At 40.0% G+C, this 19,220-nt stretch overlaps 1 pseudogene; it reads left to right on the top strand.

Moving 5' to 3' along the window:
• Positions 1-488: 488 nt before the first annotated feature.
• On the top strand, positions 489-2,061 carry LOC130884709 (T-cell receptor alpha chain V region CTL-F3-like; annotated as a pseudogene).
• Positions 2,062-19,220: the final 17,159 nt, after the last annotated feature.

Raw genomic sequence — 19,220 nt, 5'->3', positions numbered from 1 at the left:
AGTGTATGGATCTAGCAGAAGTAGAGGGAGCAAGTAAGTATAACCAAATATTTCACAAAAACAGTCTCAAAAAACAATAGAACAAGGAAAAGTAGATAAATTTTATCAGAAGTGTGTGTATGTATGTATGTATGTATGTATGTATGTATGTATGTATATATTCTTTTATGTACACTCATTACCCTAACTACTCAGGATAAATATATCTCAGTAACATCCACTAGAGACTTGAGACTTGTCTCCTTTGGGTGAGACTTCAAGTTTATTGACTAAGTGTTCTGTAGACATTTAGGTGCAGTTTGAAGGGAAATCAGCAGAGGGTGCTGCCTCTTCAGATGAGGTTAATGTCTGCACCCATGTGGTGACTTCACATGATAGACTGTCATTGTGCAGAAGGAGATCTTTGTTTATGAGTGAAGAGTTTCAATAAGGTCCCGAGGAGACTTGCCTGTGAGTTTGGTGAAGTCAAGAACCAAGTGACACTGGCTTCTATGAACATGCTTCTCGACATCTGCTCAGTTCTACTGCTCCTCTTAATGCTCAGTAAGTTACATTTGCCTAAACAATGATGATGTCATTTTCTTACAACTATGGAAGTCTGTGCCTTTGTCTTCACACAGAAAAGTCATTTCTTCTTTTTTTATTTTCAGAGAGGAGCAATGGAGACTCAGTGACCCAGACAGAGGGTCTTGTTACTTCTACGGAAGGGTTTCCTGTGAAGCTGAGCTGCACCTATGAGACTAATAGAAGTCCTTCCCTTTTCTGGTATGTGCAATACCCGAAGAAAGGCCCTCAGGTACTCCTGTGGACTGTCACAGACAACAAGAGGACAGAGCATCAAGGGTTCCACGCCACTCTCCATAAGACCAACAGCTCCTTCCACCTGCAGAAGTCCTCGGTGCAGCTGTGGGACTCTGCCCTGTACTACTGTGCTCTGAGTGACACAGTGAGGGAGACTGCAGAGGAAGCTGCACACAAAAGGGTGCAGGAGGGCTGAGGGGGTCGTCTTGTGAGGGATAGCTTTATGCCTTGTCTACATGGGTTTTACCCAGCTCCTGAAAAACAGTATCAAATCTCAGGTCATATCCCTAGAAAACTATAAATTTGGGGATATTCTGACAGAATAGTGTGGTGGTAGTCATTGCCAGAGACAACATGGGTTTTGATCCCCTTTAATACTGTTCTCTCCTGAAGTGGAGGATCTCTCACAGAGAACATCTCCAGGAAAACTCAGACATGAGATTTATAGCTACCAAGATGTCTTACAAAATTTAGTGATTTAAATTCTCTGGCAATCTTCTTTTCTTACCCTACAAATTTATGACCAAATAAAAACATTAAACTCTAGTATTTAAAAATATGCTCAATCTCACCCCAGACATTATTTACATTTTTCCTCTCTTTGGTCCATGTTATAGAGAGTTCAGTCTAACTTCTAGTCTCAGTTTTTGTTCTTTTGTTGTGAATGGAAACCATAAAATAGACAACTCATAGAAGAAAACATTTAATTGGGGATTTGATTATAGTTTCAGTGTGTGAGCCATGATGATCACTGTGGCAAGCATAGTAGCAGGCAGTCAGTCATATCTATGGAGTGGTAGCTAAGAGCTTAAATCTGATCACCAACAAGAGGCAGAGAGAGAGAGAGAGAGAGAGAGAGAGAGAGAGAGAGAGAGAGAGAGAGAGAGATCCTAGCTTGGACTTTGAGATTCCAAAGCCCCCACCAGTGACCCACCTCCTGTGACAAGGCCATACCTATTGTTCTGTACTAGACAGTCCACCAAGTCAGAATCAAACATTCAGATAGATGGGCTTATGGGGCCTTTCTCATTGAATCCTTCACACTCCCCAATAGCAATCAATGAGTTAATCTGCTAAGCAAGCACAACTGCTGGAACCCTCGAGATAAGGCTGCTCCTTCTCTTTTCTATACACCATGTAGGAGGCAGCCTGATCCTGAAAGACTCTTGAAAAGTTTTTCCCCCTTCATGTTCACTCTCACAGGACATTGCACTTTGCTTAAATCCTGAGCACATGGTGCAGTCACTCACCTGGGATTAGCTAGGCTCCCTGATAATTCTTCTGCAATGGAAGAAAGAAAGCCAAGGTTTTGATCCATCTCAATTCTGGAAACAAAATACTGGTTTAAAGAAAATTCAAATTTGTACTCTCCAATTACTATTCATATGCTAACATATCTACAATATTCCTAGCAACATCAATCACAACTTTTTCTTGGTCAGTTTGATGGCATTGTGTAGAACTCTGGAAACTATGTCGTGTTCTGATTCCTATGTCCCTGGTGCTCGTTCTGAAATCTGTAAAGATGTTGCAATTTCCTCACTCTAAAACATCTTATTTTCCCATTTCAGGTCATAACTACAATTTTTAAAAAGCTCACAAGCTTTGTACATAGAAAGAATTAAACTTCCTCTGCGTGATGAAAAGTCTTAGAATTCACAGTAAGATGTCAGCAAAGATGGGCGAGTTCACTGCCTCTGTGAACTTGTTATTTCTCAATTGTCCTCTAGAGGACACTCCTTTCTAAAAAGTAAATGGTATATTTATGGATGAGAATAAACCCAGAGAAACTTTCCTCTACCCATACCCTGCCATGCCTCTCTCCCCTTATAGCCCCCCATGCCCCTTTGATGCTATGCTTCCTGTTTTCTACTACCCTACATCTTCCTCTTAAGCTCTTTCACTTGCCCAAATGTTCTGGTTCTAGTTTCCTGGCTTCTTCAGGAGGGAGAGGGTTACATAGAGTGTTCTGGGAGGAGGTGTAAGGGGAGTAGAGTGATGGTGGATTCAATCTGAATACATTGTGGTCATGTATGAAATTAATAAACAGTTATTTTTTAAACCTATTTCAGTGCTACAGCAGAACACACTTCATGCAGATGCCAGAGAGAGACAAAAACAAAGACAGTCAATGTCTCTTTTCACTGTCTCTACAATGTCCCCAGGATGAAGGTATCTAAACTTCCTTAAGCTCAGAGCAACCCCTGTCTACCTCTCTTACTCTTCAGGCTGTATTTGCTTCCTAGGATTCTCCAGGAATGTATGAGCTGATTCCTGCTCACCTTGGTGACCTTGATCTCTATCCTGAGGCTCAGAGTAGCCATACTGCCCACGGTCACTGTGCTTTAGGCCCTAATCAGTAGAAAGAATACTTCTGTTTCCCTATGAACATGGTCACTCCTTTTGCCTGAGATTTCCACACAGCACTGATGCTGCAGGAGGATGCTCTGTTGGTGTGCCAGTATGATGCCTGCATCTGTGCATCTGCAGCTTCTGCTCTGTATCTGAGGGGCTGCTACTCATGTGTTGTCCCTCAGAGTCATTTCTTTCATGTGCAACACCCTCACCTGGGTCTCCAGAACCTCCTAAACTCACACCAGAAAACCAGCTTGTCTCAGGCATGGGAGGGTTTTCAGATTGAGTGCAGGAAGAATGAAAACTCTGTTTACTTGGATATCCCTGACAATGGGTCTCAGGGAGCTGGGCGTTTCTCTGCCCTGAGTCACAAGTGCAGAGCTGGACACAAACCACCTGAGAATTGCAGAATAAGAGACCAGGGTCATAGACTCAGGCACTTTCAAGGAGTTGGCATGTCCTATAAATGCAACAGTACAGAAAAAGTGGAATCTTGAAAAATGCTTCATGTGTGTGGTATAGATTTTAGTTGCTATTTATTTTTCATTTTGGAAGAAAAGATGTGTTCTTTTCTTCAAAATCTCAATTTCAACATTCTGTAGAATTTTACCCAGGTAATACAATATCCTTCACAGCAATGTGTTACCTGAGTCAAAATTCTACCAAGTTATCCTACAGTATTGGAAGTCACTAACTGGTCTAATGCTGTTAGAGTCAATGGTGGGCTGAGATAGTATAAGGTTGATTGTGTTTTGTGGGATATTAGATTGCACTGTGTGAAGAGGTGTTTTTGTCCTTCCTTGCCTGTCTAAGGCACCTTCTAATTGGGTTAATGAAGATCTTTATGGACAATAGCTTAGGAGGATATAGGCAAGACTTCCAGGCAAAGAAAGGAACTCTGGGAAGAATCTGGAGCAGGGGATTAGCCAGTGAGAAGCAGAGAAATTTGGACATACAATATGGATGAGATAATGAGGTATATGGCAGAATTTAGATTAATATAAATGGGTTAACTAAAGTTTTAAGAGTTAGTGGGAATAAGCTTAAGATAAGGCCACGTTTTCATATTGAATAAGAAATGTCTGTGTCATATTGGGAGCTGGTGGTACAAATAAAGCAAGGCTATTGCTGTGAGTTATTGATGAGGCAATTGCTTATTTTTCATAACTAGTCTCATTTCTCAAGCAATCATCTTAATGGTGAAAAATTTTAAATGCATTTCTTTATTTTTATGAACTCAAGTGCATTGTCCCCTGCAGTCACCATGTGCAACAGCACAGCAGCTGCTGGCCCTGTCAACGAGGATGCAGCACTCCTGCATTAGCTTCCCCAACCAACTTCCTTCCTATGTGGTCATATTTTTAAACGACATTCATAACAAACTGTGACTGCAGAAGTGTTCCAGTTTTTAAGATGCATTCCAGAACTAGGAAACCATTACATCATACTGCTGCTGTGTTCCTGTTTTATTTTGTTGTTTGTCTGTTTTCCTCTTTCCTATTGTGGTCATTTCACTTCAGTTATTTTACAGGTGAAGATTGTTTTCAATGTGTATGATAGTGGGTCTGTGTAAATGTCTAGTACATTTGACAGGTTCTGGGGAGAACAGAAGAGAGAATTAGGTCCCCAGGAGCTGGAGTTAGAGGCAGCTGTGAGCCACTTGAAATGGATGCTGTGGAGGGAACTAAGGCCTCCTGGAAGAACAAGGACCCTTACCTGCTGAGCCATCTCTCAGGCCCCAGTAGAAGGTCTTTAGTCAGAATATATATCTGTTTCCTGAGGTAAACCATTAGCTGTTGCTTCTCTGAGTGTGCCAGGTCTTCTTACAGCTGAGGATTGTTCTCCTTGGGAGGGGCTGGTCCTCTCATGCTTCCAGGACCCCTAACTGCATACAACACCAGAGTTTTCTTAAAACGCTCCCCACTCTATTGTGGACCGATACTGCTTGTTCATTTCCCGGCTGCCCAGACCAGAATAATGACATATAGATTATATGAATTACAACACTGTTTGGCCAATATCTTAGGCATAGTTTTAACTAATTCATACATCTTATATTAATCTCTGTATTGTCAACTGTTCTATGACCTACTGGTAAGTTTCTGGCTGCGATCTGGTGTCTTTCTCATTTAGCAGCTCCATGGCATCTCTTTGACTCCACCTATTTTCTCTCTTTATCACTGTTCAGATTTTCTGCCTGGCTTTACAATACTAAAATATTGATCAAAACAGCTTCTTTAATACCCAATGGTCATAAAATATATTCATAGCATACAGAAGGGAGTCTCAAATCACCCTGTGCTCCACCCAGACTCTCACTCAGCCAGGTCTGGTTTGGGAGGAGCTTCAGGCTTCATAAGCTGGGAGGGAACTCAGCAGTGTCTGGTCTGGAAGGGTTCCTAGGCAGAGCTGACTGGATGTAGGAGGAGGGAAACTTCAACATCCATCCTGACACCACAGCCCAGGGGTTGGTTACTTGCTTCTGTCTCCAACAGTTGGACAAGCACCATGAAGAGGCTGCTGTGCTCTCTGCTGGGGCTGCTGTGCACCCAGGTTTGCTGTGAGTCTGGCTGTCCACATTCAGGGGACAGAGAGGATGCTGTTTAGCACATGAAGGGTGGGGAAGCAGTTCAGGAGTTCTGCAGATCTCACACCCTCTCAGAGGGCATGGGGAGAGTTCAGGGTTCTGTGTGTGCTCAATGACTCTCATCTGTATCTCTTTCTCTGTTTCTAATCAGGGGTGAAAGGGCAACAAGTGAAGCAGAGTCCTGTGTCCTTGGTTCTGCAGGAGGGAGACAGTGTAGAGATGCAGTGTAACTTTTCCACCTCTATAAGACAAATGCAGTGGTTTCACCAAAGTCCTGGGGGACACCTCATCAGCCTGTTCTTCAATCCTTCTGGAACAAAGCAGAGTGGAAGACTGAAGTCCACGACAGTCACTCAGGAACGCAGCAGCTCTTTGTACATTTCCTCCTCTCAAACGACAGACTCAGGCACTTATTTCTGTGCTGTGGATCCACAGTGTTCCCCACACACCTGCAGCCAGCACACAAACCTTCAGCTGGGTGGGTGTGGCCCAAGAAGATCAACTGCCTTGTTTAGTATCCCTTTTCAGTATTGGTAGAGTTGTAACTTCAGGTATGGTTTTGGCCTCAAAGGTTCAGGACTTTGGTGTTATCTCCAGTTCTCAATATATACTCCACCCTAAAGCACAAATGTTCATCTTAGAACTAACAGAAAAGCTAATGGGAGGGCAAAATCAATGTGATTATTTAAGCCTTATTCTGATGAACTCGCAACGGACAAAGAGAAAAGGAAATGAAAGGCAAATGCAGGCTTCCAGGTGGACAGGGTCAGGGGTAGTGAAGAGAACACACACTGCAGAAACAGCAAGAACATCAAGCCATGAAAGATACAGAATTTGCAATAACTGTATAATCTAGTTTCTTTTATGTTTCTGTGATAACATTCTCTGAGAAAAAACAACTTAGAAGGTCCAGAGATTTACTTAGCCACTTCCAAGTTATAGTCCATCGTTGGTGGTAATCAAGTCAGGAACTTACAAAGGAGATTCAAACACAAATCATAGACTCATAATCAAGAAGTTTTCTTACATGACCCAGGAACACTTTTCCACAGAATGCTGATACCCAACAGTTATACAGTATCCATTTAATACATAAATTTAAAAAATTTGGTGGAGTTTTAATGTTAACTTATTGAATTTATAGAAGAATTTTGGGGATATTGAAGGATTTAATCTTCTAAATCATTATTTAGAATTACTCTTTCATATATTTAACTATGCTCATAACTGCTTTGAAGTTTTCTAGATGGAGATCTGAATGTCATTAAAAAATAAGAAAACAGCAACATGAGAAACTACTCAACATATATCATATTCAAATAGCTTTAACGAGAATATCTGAAAACCTCTTATAACTCAAAAAGAATGAGTGGCTCATCCTAAAATGAATCAAGTGAGCACATGCTGTGCAAAGGAATGTGTATGTGGTAGTGAAAAAATGATTAGAATGTAGTTAGAGATTGTGTTGGTTTAGTAATTAGTGGTTGTAGGTTTCCCTTCAAGATCCGTGAGTTTTCTAGCAGATGGAGACCACTATAGAAAACACAGCAATCAAGGTCTAGTTCTTATGGCTATGTCTACAATATAATTCTTGTACATACAGTTCAGGAAATACTGAAGAAGAGGGGGAGAAAAGATGATAATAACCAGAGGGTCACGAGTTTGCTGTAAATTGTATCTCCTAAGAATGTGAGAAGCTACATACATGAAGACTCATCTATATGACTCTCTAAACATGAGCTAAAAAGAACAACAATGACTTGTTAAGGTTCATGTGGAAAGCACAAAACATCAATCCTAACTCATGAGTTACTGTCAGCTAGGGAATTCTGATAGTTGGAGACATAGTTTTCCCAGAGAAGATTTTATCAATTGGTTATCCAATACAGAATAGTCAGTCTTGAAACAATACTTAGAATCAACAATGTACAACTGAGCGATGACACTAACATATTTAGGAATAAATATGTTTTATATATAAATGTGTAGCAACGATTAAAGAAAGAAGTGGCAATAAAGATTCAATAGAACAAGGAGGGAATTATAGAAAATTTAGAAGGATGGATTAATATGATTATATTATAATATCAAAGAATGAAAGAAATGATAAAAGTTGAGTGAAAGAAAAATAAAGTTTTTGGTTTAATTATTATCATGTGAACAATCAGTCTCTGTAAAGGTACAATAAAATAAAAATCAAATGAAATCCAGACATTTTATTATTATATAATAATTAAATTCTAATATTAAAATAAAAATAGAGTTTATTGTAAATAGCAAGCACTGTAATCTCATTTTGTCTTATGAATGACTCTTTTCATTCTCCAGAATGAAGTAGTTTAGGCACAATAGAAAGATATGGAGTCATAAAGATTTATGGTGAAAAGACTGGAAGGGGAAGGAGAGAAAATTAAGTTATAGCTGACCTTGATATAGATACAGTTCTTCCCATCTCAAAGATATTGCACCAGGGAAAGATTCCATGCCTTTCTTTCTTCAAAGAGTGGGCTTCTAAGCTCGGGACACTGTTGAGTGAGAAGACCTTATTTGTTCGCAGAGGGGCAGTGCTGCTTCAACGAAGGCGACGGTGAGACTCTTCCACATACTCCTTGATAAACTGTTGTAGGGAGCTGCGGGCTGCATTCCTGCCACCCAGCTCCCGGCCGCCTGGCTAGCTTATGCCCCAAAATAACAACACACAAACTGTATTCTTTTAAACACTGCTTGGCTCATTATATCTAGCCTCTTCTTGGCTAATTGTCATGTATTAATTTAGCCCATTTCTAATAATCTGTGTAGCACCATTAGGTGCGCTTACCGGGAAAGATTCAGCATGTCTGCCCTGGTGGCTGGCTGCATCGCATCTGACTCTGAGAGGAGCTGTCTTGCATCTGAGCTCACTTCCTCTTCCTCCCAGCATTCTGTTCTGTTTACTCCACCCACCCATGTTCTAACCTATGAGGGCCAAGCAGTTTCTTTATTAATTAACCAATGACCTTCCTCCATCAATAAACTCTTTGTTCAAATAAGTAAATTATCTCCTTTGTTGCCTAAGTTTCATTACAGAACAAATGCATGTATCTGTCTTGCCATTTATCTGTATTGCATATGTTTATATATACTGGGCCCATAGAGTTGACAAATAGGATTATTTTTAAAGTACAACACTGCTTGGCCAATCACTTAAGCATATTGCTAGCTAGCTCTAATATCTTAAATTAACACATTCCTACTATTTTATATTTTACCACGAGGCTCGTGGTTTACTGGTAAGGTTTCCTGGGCATCTGTTTCCATGGGCTGCTACATGGCATCTCCCTTACTCAGCCTTCTTTCCTCCTCTATCTGCTTGGAATTCCCACTCTTTCCTATTCTGTGCTGCCATAGGCCCCAACAGATTCTTTATTAACCAATGGTAATAAACCATATTACAGCATACACAGGGGAATCCTACATCAGGATCTCATGTTATATTTTTCCTTTTCTTATTGATTTTTATTGAGTTCTACATTTTTTTCTGCTCCCCTCCCTGCCTCTCCCCTCCTATTCAACCCTCTCCCAAGGTCACATAAGAATTTACAAGTGACATACTACCCTTGAAAGCCCGGGGCACATTAACTTCTCTAATGTACATTTCTAAGGTTGTCAGCAACACTTGGTTCAGTACCCAGTCACATTGATATAACTTGTGCCTAGCTAGGATTATGTTAAGTGTTCTGTATACTTCTACTCATGTTTTGAAGCCAGTTCAATATTTTCCTCCATCAGGATATTCTCTGACTCTAGCAGCAAGTGGTGTCTACATTCTTTCCTTCATTATCTTGTCTATATACACAGCTGACATTGGGAGGATTCAGTTTTCTGTTCTTGAGTGCTGATTTGCAGAATGATTAAAGCAGCATGTGTCAGGAAAGACACAAGCACTGCTCACACAATAGGCAGGTAGGACCTTAGCAGATACACAAAACTTCCTCATCTTGTTTAACTTTTTCAGTTTTCAGTCATTTGATATTTTAAATATTCTAATATCAAATGAAAACTTCAGAAACAAGCAGCCCATTTATTTTAAAGCACCTGTTTGCTTCCTGGTAGTCTCAGGAATCCTACCAGTAATTGTGAGCATCGTTGTCCAGCATCTCACTGCTGTCCTTGCCACTGGTCTGTTCTCACTCAACAGCCATCTGTGTCCTCAGAATGACACTTCAGCTATCAGAGTGCGGTGAGGTCCTGCCATAAAGACATGCAAAGAACAGACACATGTACAGCATGATTAATGTGAACTCAGAGACGAATATCAGAGTTCAACCTGAAAGTCAGAAACACAAAACGGCCAGCCACAGGGTCTTCTTACCTCTACCTCAGTCAAAAATGGTGATCCTGCCTCCAGGAATCTCAGAATGAGACTGCAAGCAATCACTGTCTCTTTCTGTCTTATTAAAGGCGTGCACCATTACCACTCAGTTTCTGTAGCAAACTAGTGTGGCTACTGAGATTAAAGATGTGTGTATGGTTTGTAAGGCTGGTCAGCATGTCTATTTTACTCTCCGATCTTCAGGCAAGCTTTATTTATTAAAATACAAATGAAACATCACTACAAACATTTGCTTCGTTTCAGTGAAATGATTAAAGCTTTTCAGAGGTGCATACATATGTACAGAAGAAAATATAATGTGTGGGTCTGAAACATGATTAATAAAGACTCAGGGGGCAGATATTGCGGTCCATCCTAAAGACCTGTAAAGCAAATCAGCCAACCACTTGCTCTTACCTTGACCTCAGGGTGCTAGGGGCCAGCCTTGCAGCCAAACACACACACAAAAAGAAGGAAAGTAAGATATACAGAAGTAAGAGAAAGGTAAGGCTCAGAGGCAAGTGGTAGATGGGATAATTTACATTAAGAAAAGTTGGCAAGAAATAAGCCAAGCTAAGGCTAGGCATTCATAACTAAGAATAATCCTCTGTGTGTCATTGATTTTGGAGCTGGGTGGTAGGCCCCACAAAAAGCCAAAAGAGTAAAACATTACACAACAGATGGAGGAAAGATGGGTTTATTGAAATGTTTGGATATTCTGTCAGTAATTCAGTCTAGATGCTGTGGGAGTGACTGAAATGGATGGTGCCATCTTCAAAATCAAATGACTTCTGAGACCTTTCCTAAGAGTATCGAGTATCTATGTGAATTTGTCAGGCCAACTTCTCTAGAAGAAAAGATGCATGGATATATATATATCTATATCTATCTATCTATCTATCTATCTATCTATCTATCTATCTATATATATATATATATATATATAGTAGACAAGAGCTCACTGAAATAGGACATTTTCCTCTTGAAACTTGAAGCCCATGAGAGACAGAAAAACATCTTTTTCCAAGTGACAAAGCTGCCAAGGATAAATACTACCCTAAGTATCTATCTCTGTGGGAAGTAAGAGTTGTTTGGTGAGTGATTTACATATTCTGGGATATATGAGTAGATTAGTGAATCCAGTTCTAGACAAGAGACACGTTATATACACACAATACACCTTTACATAAGAATGTATCATGTATATACATTTATAGAAGAAATCATGTGTATATGTTTATATATAAAAATACATATGTTAGGTATAGGCATAAGAAACAGAAATAGGCTTACTACTGTGTACAAATACCATTCTTGATATCTCAACACCAGGACCCACTTGATATGACATATTGCTGTTTTATGTGTCTGAGTCCCTCACAGGTCAGAGAACACTTAAGCAGAGGCCTCACTGGTTAAAGATACAACTACCAGGTGGTAGTAGATCTCAACTGTGGGGTATGCAGAGGAATTACTTCCTTGTATACTGATTGTGCAGGCTTAGGGCAGAAGCACAGTCTTTTTTTTCAGTGACTGAGTGGGTGTCTCAAAAGCTATAATTGTTCCTGAGAAAGAACAACACCCTGGTAGCTGTAGCTGACCTGCTTGTCATCATGATCTACGCTTTATCTTAACTTAATTAGGAAGAACAATGAAGACACACATTCTTACTTTATTTATGTTTCTGTGGCTGCAGCTGGATAGTGAGTTAAGATTTTAGGGACACAGAAAACTCAGTGGGCATTTCTGATACACCCAGGAAGAACTCTATTTCATTCAGGTTTTCTCTAGTTACTATAAAAAAGGAGAATCCTGGATAGTGATAATCTAATATTCGCTCTTTGTTTCCATCTTTCTGCATAGAGGTGAGCCACGTCAAGAAAGTGTGGAAGAGCATCTTCCACCCTGAGAGTGCAGTAGGGAGCCAGTGCTGTCATCACCTGCACATATGTACATATGTCTCGTCCTACTTTCCTTGGTATAAGTAAGGACCTGGGAAGCATCCTAAGCTCACTAATGACATTCATTCAAATATGGAAAGAAAGTTGTATCAAAAAATGATAGTTTTCCTGGATAAGAAAGCCAAACATTTCTCCCTGCACATAACATGCATCCAGCCTGGAGACTGTGCATGCACTTCAGTGCTGCAAGTGCACCCTGATCCTGTGGTCTCTCCTCAAATTTTCCAGGAGGTCTGAAACCCCATCCACTTCCTGTGTTACAGGCCTTCCAGTGCAGCATTTGTCAGTTGTTAGTTGGCAAGTACCAACTATAACGTAGACATTAAAAACATAAATAAGAACATTTGCTTCAAGTCACTGGAAATCATTTTGAATAATTTTCTCCTTCTTTCATTTAAAAATCAATTCTAGACATTGAAATAAAATTTTATCTTCCTCTTTCCCTGGTTGCAACACCTCATGATTCTCACAGAGAACCAGAACTCACTGTGCTGTAGAGATGAAGAGACTGCAAAACATTCAGTCCCAAGTGGAACATCTCCATCATAGACCCTTCTCCAAAGGTCAGGGTTCACTGAGACTGAGGGTGCAGAGAGAATGTCAGAGCCATAGGTGAGGAATGGCTACAAGAAGACAGTGTTTTCTGGACACAGCAAGGCAGCTGCACACATGAACTTACAGAAGTTTACAGCACATATAAGACTTGCAAAAGATTCCAGCAAGAAGAGGGAAGGTGGACATTCTCACCCTTAACTAAGGAACTATATGTAGTTGGTAGCTACTGGGAAAAGAACTCAGGTTTATTTATTGGTGAAGCCCCAGGTACATAGACTACCCTCCACTGAAGGTTATACATCTAAGAATTTATGCATTACACAAACTATAATGCACACCTGGATGTATTTTATTTTATTTGATGACAGGCAACAGGAAACTGGTTTGGTAAGGAAGAGTGAATGGATCTGGCAGGATTGAAGGGGGAAGGTGAATATAATCAAAATTAATTGCAGAATATTCTCTAAGAACTAATAAAATGAAGAAAAGTAGGTAAGTTTTATCAGTGGCTTTCTGCATTTGTGTGTGTGTGTTATTTAATTTATATTTATCACACTAAATCCCACAGAAGCACACAGTTTAGTAACATTGGTAATTTCAGGTATCCATTGGGAGCATGAGACCTGAGTCCTTTGTCTGAGTTCTCAAGTTTATTCACAATGTGTTGTGCAGACATCTGTGGTGCAAGTTGAAGGAAAACCAGCAGAGGGCACTGTCTCTTCAGATGTGGTTAAAGTGTACATGCAGATGTAGCTTCACATGACAGACTGTCACTGTACAGAAGGAAGTCCTCATTTATAAGACAGGAGCTTCAATAAAGTCCTGAAGACACTTGCACTGTGAGTTTGATGCACTTAAGAACTGTGCCATTTTCTCCTCTGAACATGCTTCCTGACACCTGCTCAGCTCTACTGCTCCTGTTAGTGCTCAGTAAGTTAAATTATCTTAAATGTTGATGATGTCATTTTCTTACAGCTGTGGAAGTCTTTCCCCTTCCTCACATAGCAAAGTGATTTCTCCATATTTATGTATTTACTATTTATTTTCAGGCAGGAGCAATGGAGACTCAGTGACCCAGACAAATGGCCTGGTTACCATCACAGAGGGATTCTCTGTATTGCTGAACTGCACTTATCAAACTCTTTACTCAGATTCTTACCTTTGGTGGTACGTGCAATATACCAACAGAGCCCCTCAGCTACTTTTGAGGAGCTCCACAGACAACAAGAGGACAGAGCACCAAGGGTTCCATGCCACTCTCCATAAAAGCAACAGCTCCTTCCACCTGCAGAAGTCCTCAGTGCAGCTGTGGGACTCTGCCCTGTACTACTGTGCTCTGAGTGACACAGTGAGGGAGACTGCAGGGGAAGCTGCACACAAACCAAGGTGCAGGAGGGCTGTGGGGAATGGATCTGTGAGGGAGGGCTGTGTGCTTTCTCTAAGTGGGGTTTGCTCAGCTTCCTGAAATACAACATCAAATTTCAGATCATATCCCTAGAAATCTAAGAATGTGTAGATATCCTGACAGGATAGGATGAAAATTATTGCTAGAGACAACCAGGACTTTTATTCTGAACTGAATATTAGCAATATTAACTGAAATACTGTTCTCTCTGTAAATAGAGGACCTCTCACAGAGAACATTTCCAGGAAAATCCTGACATGGGATTTATCTCTACCAAGTTGTCTAACAAAATTTAGTGACTGAATTTCTTCAGAATTGTCTTTTGTTGTTTTACAAATTTATGACTCAAATGAGGAACATAGATTCTAGTCTTTAAAAAAAATCTGCTTCAGTTCCACTCCACAAGTAATTTAGATTCTTGCTCTCCTTGATCCATGTTAGAGAGAGTTCAACCTACCTTCTTGCCTCAGTTACTGTTCTATTGTTGTAAAGGTACACCATGACAAAGACAACTTATAGAAGAAACATTTAGTTGGGGGCTTAACTAAAGTTTCAGAGGATGTATCTATGACCATCATGATAGTCATAGTAGCATAGTAGCAGACAGGCAGGTATCAGAAGCCTTGAGTACCAGCCTCAGTATCCCCTCAGGGCTCATAATAGGATGTCTATGGCAAGCAAGGATCTGAGGGTAAAAAACTAACTCAAGCATGTTAACTCTATATGTTCTTTATTTTTTGGGCAAGGGAAAAATTGAAGTGAAGGGCATTCTCCATGAGGTTTTCAGCTTTTACAGTCAAAGCTGAAAATTCCATAGGCAAAGACAATGATAATATGCATATCAAAATCACAAAAATGGAAGGTAGAATCTGACCAGGCAGCACTCTAGAACAGGTGACACTACCCAGGAAAGAGCCAGCATTCAAGGAGAAATGCCTGACATCCCAAACCATTAGATATAGTTAGTAAACAACTCTGTATCCTGGACTCACCTATTCTCCTTGTCCAATCTCTTTTGTAACAACCAGCTTCGGGGACACTCAGATTTGATTGTTAGCAAAGTGAGACATGCTACCTTCCTACTCTGTGCCTGTCTTCTTTTAGTTATTTCTAAGCAGTCTGTTAGCAGGTAATTTTGTAAGATTGATTCTATGTAAATTTGACCATTAGAACAAAGATTCAATGTTATTAGTCTAAGACATTGTGGTGTGGGGAAATGGCAGAAGTTACACTGCTGTGGTGCTTTGGGAATGAATTCCATTTTGAAGGGAGAATCATAGCCTCACATTTTTTGCAGATATGACAGTGACTTTTTCAAAACACAAGTGTTTTCATAGCTCTGCAAAACAGGTTATTCCATTTGGACATGTACACATACATTTCCTGTGTATCTGCCTATTGGTCTGTCAGCTATAATTTACTCTATGGTCTTATGGGCTCCAACAGGCAGGCATGTCCTGGAGAAGTAGCTGAGATCTTACATCTGATTACTAGGAAGGGCAATGAGAACTAGAGCCTGGATGTTAGTTGGGCTTTGAGATTTAAAATTCCACCACCATTATGACTTAGCTCCTCTGACCAGGTCACACCTCCTGACCTTCCTAAATAGTTCACCAACTAGGAAAAAGTAATACTCAGATATATGAGCATATGAGGGCCTTTATCATTCAAATCACCACACCCCTCAACAGCTTTCACTCAGTGAAACTGCTCAGAAAATATAGCAGGTAGAACTCTGAAAATGCTTCCATGCGAGGCAGCCCCTCCCCTTTCCTACACACTGTGTCTGAAGCAGGCTGGTCATGAAGGACTCTTTCCAGAAAGCCCTCCCCTTAATATCCACTCTCATAGGTATAATGGTTTTGGCACCAATGTAATGGTTTTAGTAAAATGGTGCAGTTCCCTGAGGGGCACAGCAGGCCATGAGGGGCAGCAGGTCCCACGCAGGGAGCCCCATAGCAGGTAAAAGACCTCAGTGGGTTAACCAGTCCCACAAGGAGCCATGGTGGATGAGAGACAGAGGCAGATAGGCATGCCATCCAGTGTTGAGTTTGGATACAGTTTATTCATTTAAAGGGAAAGGAGAGGAGAGGAGCCATGACAGCAGCTACCTCTTCCAAAGAGAGGCGGGGCAGAGAGAGAGCTCACAGGCAGGAAGCAGAAGGAAGATCCACTTACTTTGGTAGAATAGGGGAGTGGGTAAGGCTTGTCTCTTAAAGGGGCAGGACAAATCAGTAGCAGGTTGATGGAGGAGGGTCATCTGTCTATGTGTTACTTTCATTGGTTAATAAAGAAACTGCCTTGGCCTTTTGATAGGGCAGCAGCTTAGATACGCTGAGTAGACAGAACAGAATGCTGGAAGAAAGAAAGCAGAGTCAGGCAGACGCATGAAGTTCCGGCCCAAGATGGACGTAGGTGTGCAGATGCAGCCCTGACATGGGAGACTCGACAGGAGGCTTTTCACAGTGGTGGCTTTATCAGATCACCACCAACTACAAGAAACTGTGAGAAAACAAAATTACCACAGCAGAAATGCATACTTAAATTCAGATTGACATGTTATTGATTTGGATAAGCTTAAATGTTCAGAAACATCAGCCCACACGACTAAGATGTATACTTTATTTCACCAAATGCTTGTGCTAATGTCATGAAATATAAGCCTCTCTTACACATTCCAGAACCACTTGAATCATGTCTCAAAATTGGAAACTGGGAACAGCTATTTCTGTCCTGTGTTTAGAGACCATAGGGAAACACTTACAGCTAATCTACTTGATATAAAGTTGACAAAAGAATTAAATTTGAAGATCCAATAGATTAAGTCATAAAAGGCAAGTAAACAAATCTTATTATTAAATTAAGACATCATTTCTATAATATCTTGGTATTTTTAAAAATTATGATGCCTTTAATTATGCAATATAAAACAAATAATTCACATAAATGATCAGAGAAAAGATAAATGACAAACTAGAGAGCTATATTTGCAATTTTTATCAGAATAATATTTGTAGCAACTGATTTTACCAAAATATTTACACATCTTCAATGTGATATATACATATAACTTCTCATTCAAAGATAGCTCTCAAAAGTAAAAGTGGAGCCCTCCTCAAGGTCACACACACAGTAGGGGATTATTTTATTGTACAGTAATTAAGTATGATCCCAACAACTGCTTTTGCCCAAGGATGGTGTCTTATCTTCTACAGCTGAAAAACTCTGGCATGCCAGTTGTCTTCACAAGGAACTGGAAAGCAGCCATGCTCATTGGTTCCCAAAGTGTCTCTCCTTTGCTGTGTTCATGTTGAAAGAGCAGCTGAGTGGTTACAACAGTAACTGAATTGGCTCAAATATTTACTTTCAGAGTTTCACAAATTAACTGACTGACCCCTTGTGATTCAGTCAGCTTCATCCCCATTGCAACTACATTTTTTCCAAATATAGATTGTATGAGCTTCCCAGATAATAAGAAATTGTTAATTCCCAATAAGATATACATGAGCACGGCTAGAAGTAGCGACAGTAGAAGTAACAACTTTTACAGTAAGAATTATTACTAGGGTATATTTCTATTAGTTTTGTCTTTATATCTTTCTTGATATTTTTCCTTTTCAGTGTTTAATATTCTTTTCTTGTTGCGTGTGTTTAGTATTTTGATTATTATGCCTCAAGGGAACTTTCTTTTATGGTCCAATCTATTTGTTCTGTAAGTTTTTTTATACTTTTATAGGCATATCCTTACCTCCACACAAATCTAACTTCAGACTTTCGTTTTCTCTTTTTGGAAAACAAAGAAATAAAAAGCAAACCATAATAGAACAAATAAACAAAAAAAAACAAATAAACCATATGAGGAGCTCATATACATGCAAACATGCATGCATGCACACAAAAATATATAAGACCACAAAACTGGAAACCATAATATATGAGAAAGTAACTGATATGTCAAATAATGACTCAGATAAAGCATTAAGAGACCTAGAAAAAACAAACAAAAAATACAATTGAGTTTATTTGAGTTGGCTGTCTACTGCTGGATATGAGACCTACCTTAAGTGTGGTTTGCATACCCAGGGAAATGTTCTTGGAGAAAGCTTATCCCTTGTGAGCAATTTCCCAGCCTTTGTCTAATGCTATTTTAAATTACAAATATTTGTTTCTTTGTTCCTTAACTTGAAGTCATCTTGGTTTGTTTCCAGACAGTTTCTAGTATTGGAATCTGTAACTCCCCTACCTATATTACTGAGTATAATATTTCTCCCAGAACTCTTTTCTGCTCTCATTGCTTTCTGCTTCCACACAGTACACTCTGATCTGTCTATAGAGGATTCTACTGTTGTGTTCATCCTTTGACACAACATTTCCTCATTGAATAGAAACTGATAAGGTTCCAAATGAATTCATTTTGATTGACAGCACAGACATGTACACAGAGGGAAAGAGACACAGGCAGACAGAGACAGAGAGACAGAGACATGAGTGACAGAGAGACAGATATACAGAGAGAGAGGGGGAGAGACGAGAGAGAAAGACAGAGAGAGAGAGAGCATTATAATAGTGGAATTGGAAAGAGATGCTCATTTCTCCTGGTCCTTGGTGTCCATGCATTGAACAGTCTCCTCCCATGGGCAGGACCTGGAATATGGCAGGTGACACTTCTGAATTATATTGTATTTTATAAGAAATGCAAATGGACTGCACAGGTAACTAAGTCTCTCATCATTTTAATGTATGCTGTATTTGATCTGAGTTCATCAAAGTAAAGAATGTCACTCAGAGCCATTTCCTACATGCACAACACCCTCACCTGGGATTCCAATACCTCCTGAAACTCACAACCAGAAACCAGCCTGTCTCAGACATGGAGGGTCATCAGCCTGACTGTGGGAAAGGTGAGAACTTATGCCACCTGAATATCCTCTGACAATGTGACTGAGGAAATTGGGTGCTCATATGCTTTGTGTGATAGGTGCAGAACTGGACACAAGCCACCTGAAACTACAAAATAAGAGACCAAAGTCCCAGTCTCAGACACTTCCATAATTGCAAGAGTATAGATAATGTGTAATCTTGGGAAATGTTTCATTCCTGTGAAATAGATCTCAGTTGCCATTTACCTGTTTCTCATTTTACAAAGAAAAGTTCTAATTTGTCTTTCAGAAGAATTATGACCCTGAGGATCAAGAGATGAGTAGC

Source organism: Chionomys nivalis, chromosome 12 (genome assembly GCF_950005125.1).
Source record: "Chionomys nivalis chromosome 12, mChiNiv1.1, whole genome shotgun sequence".
In the NCBI taxonomy this organism is placed as follows: domain Eukaryota; kingdom Metazoa; phylum Chordata; class Mammalia; order Rodentia; family Cricetidae; genus Chionomys; species Chionomys nivalis.
This window is presented reverse-complemented; position numbering and strand designations above follow the sequence as displayed.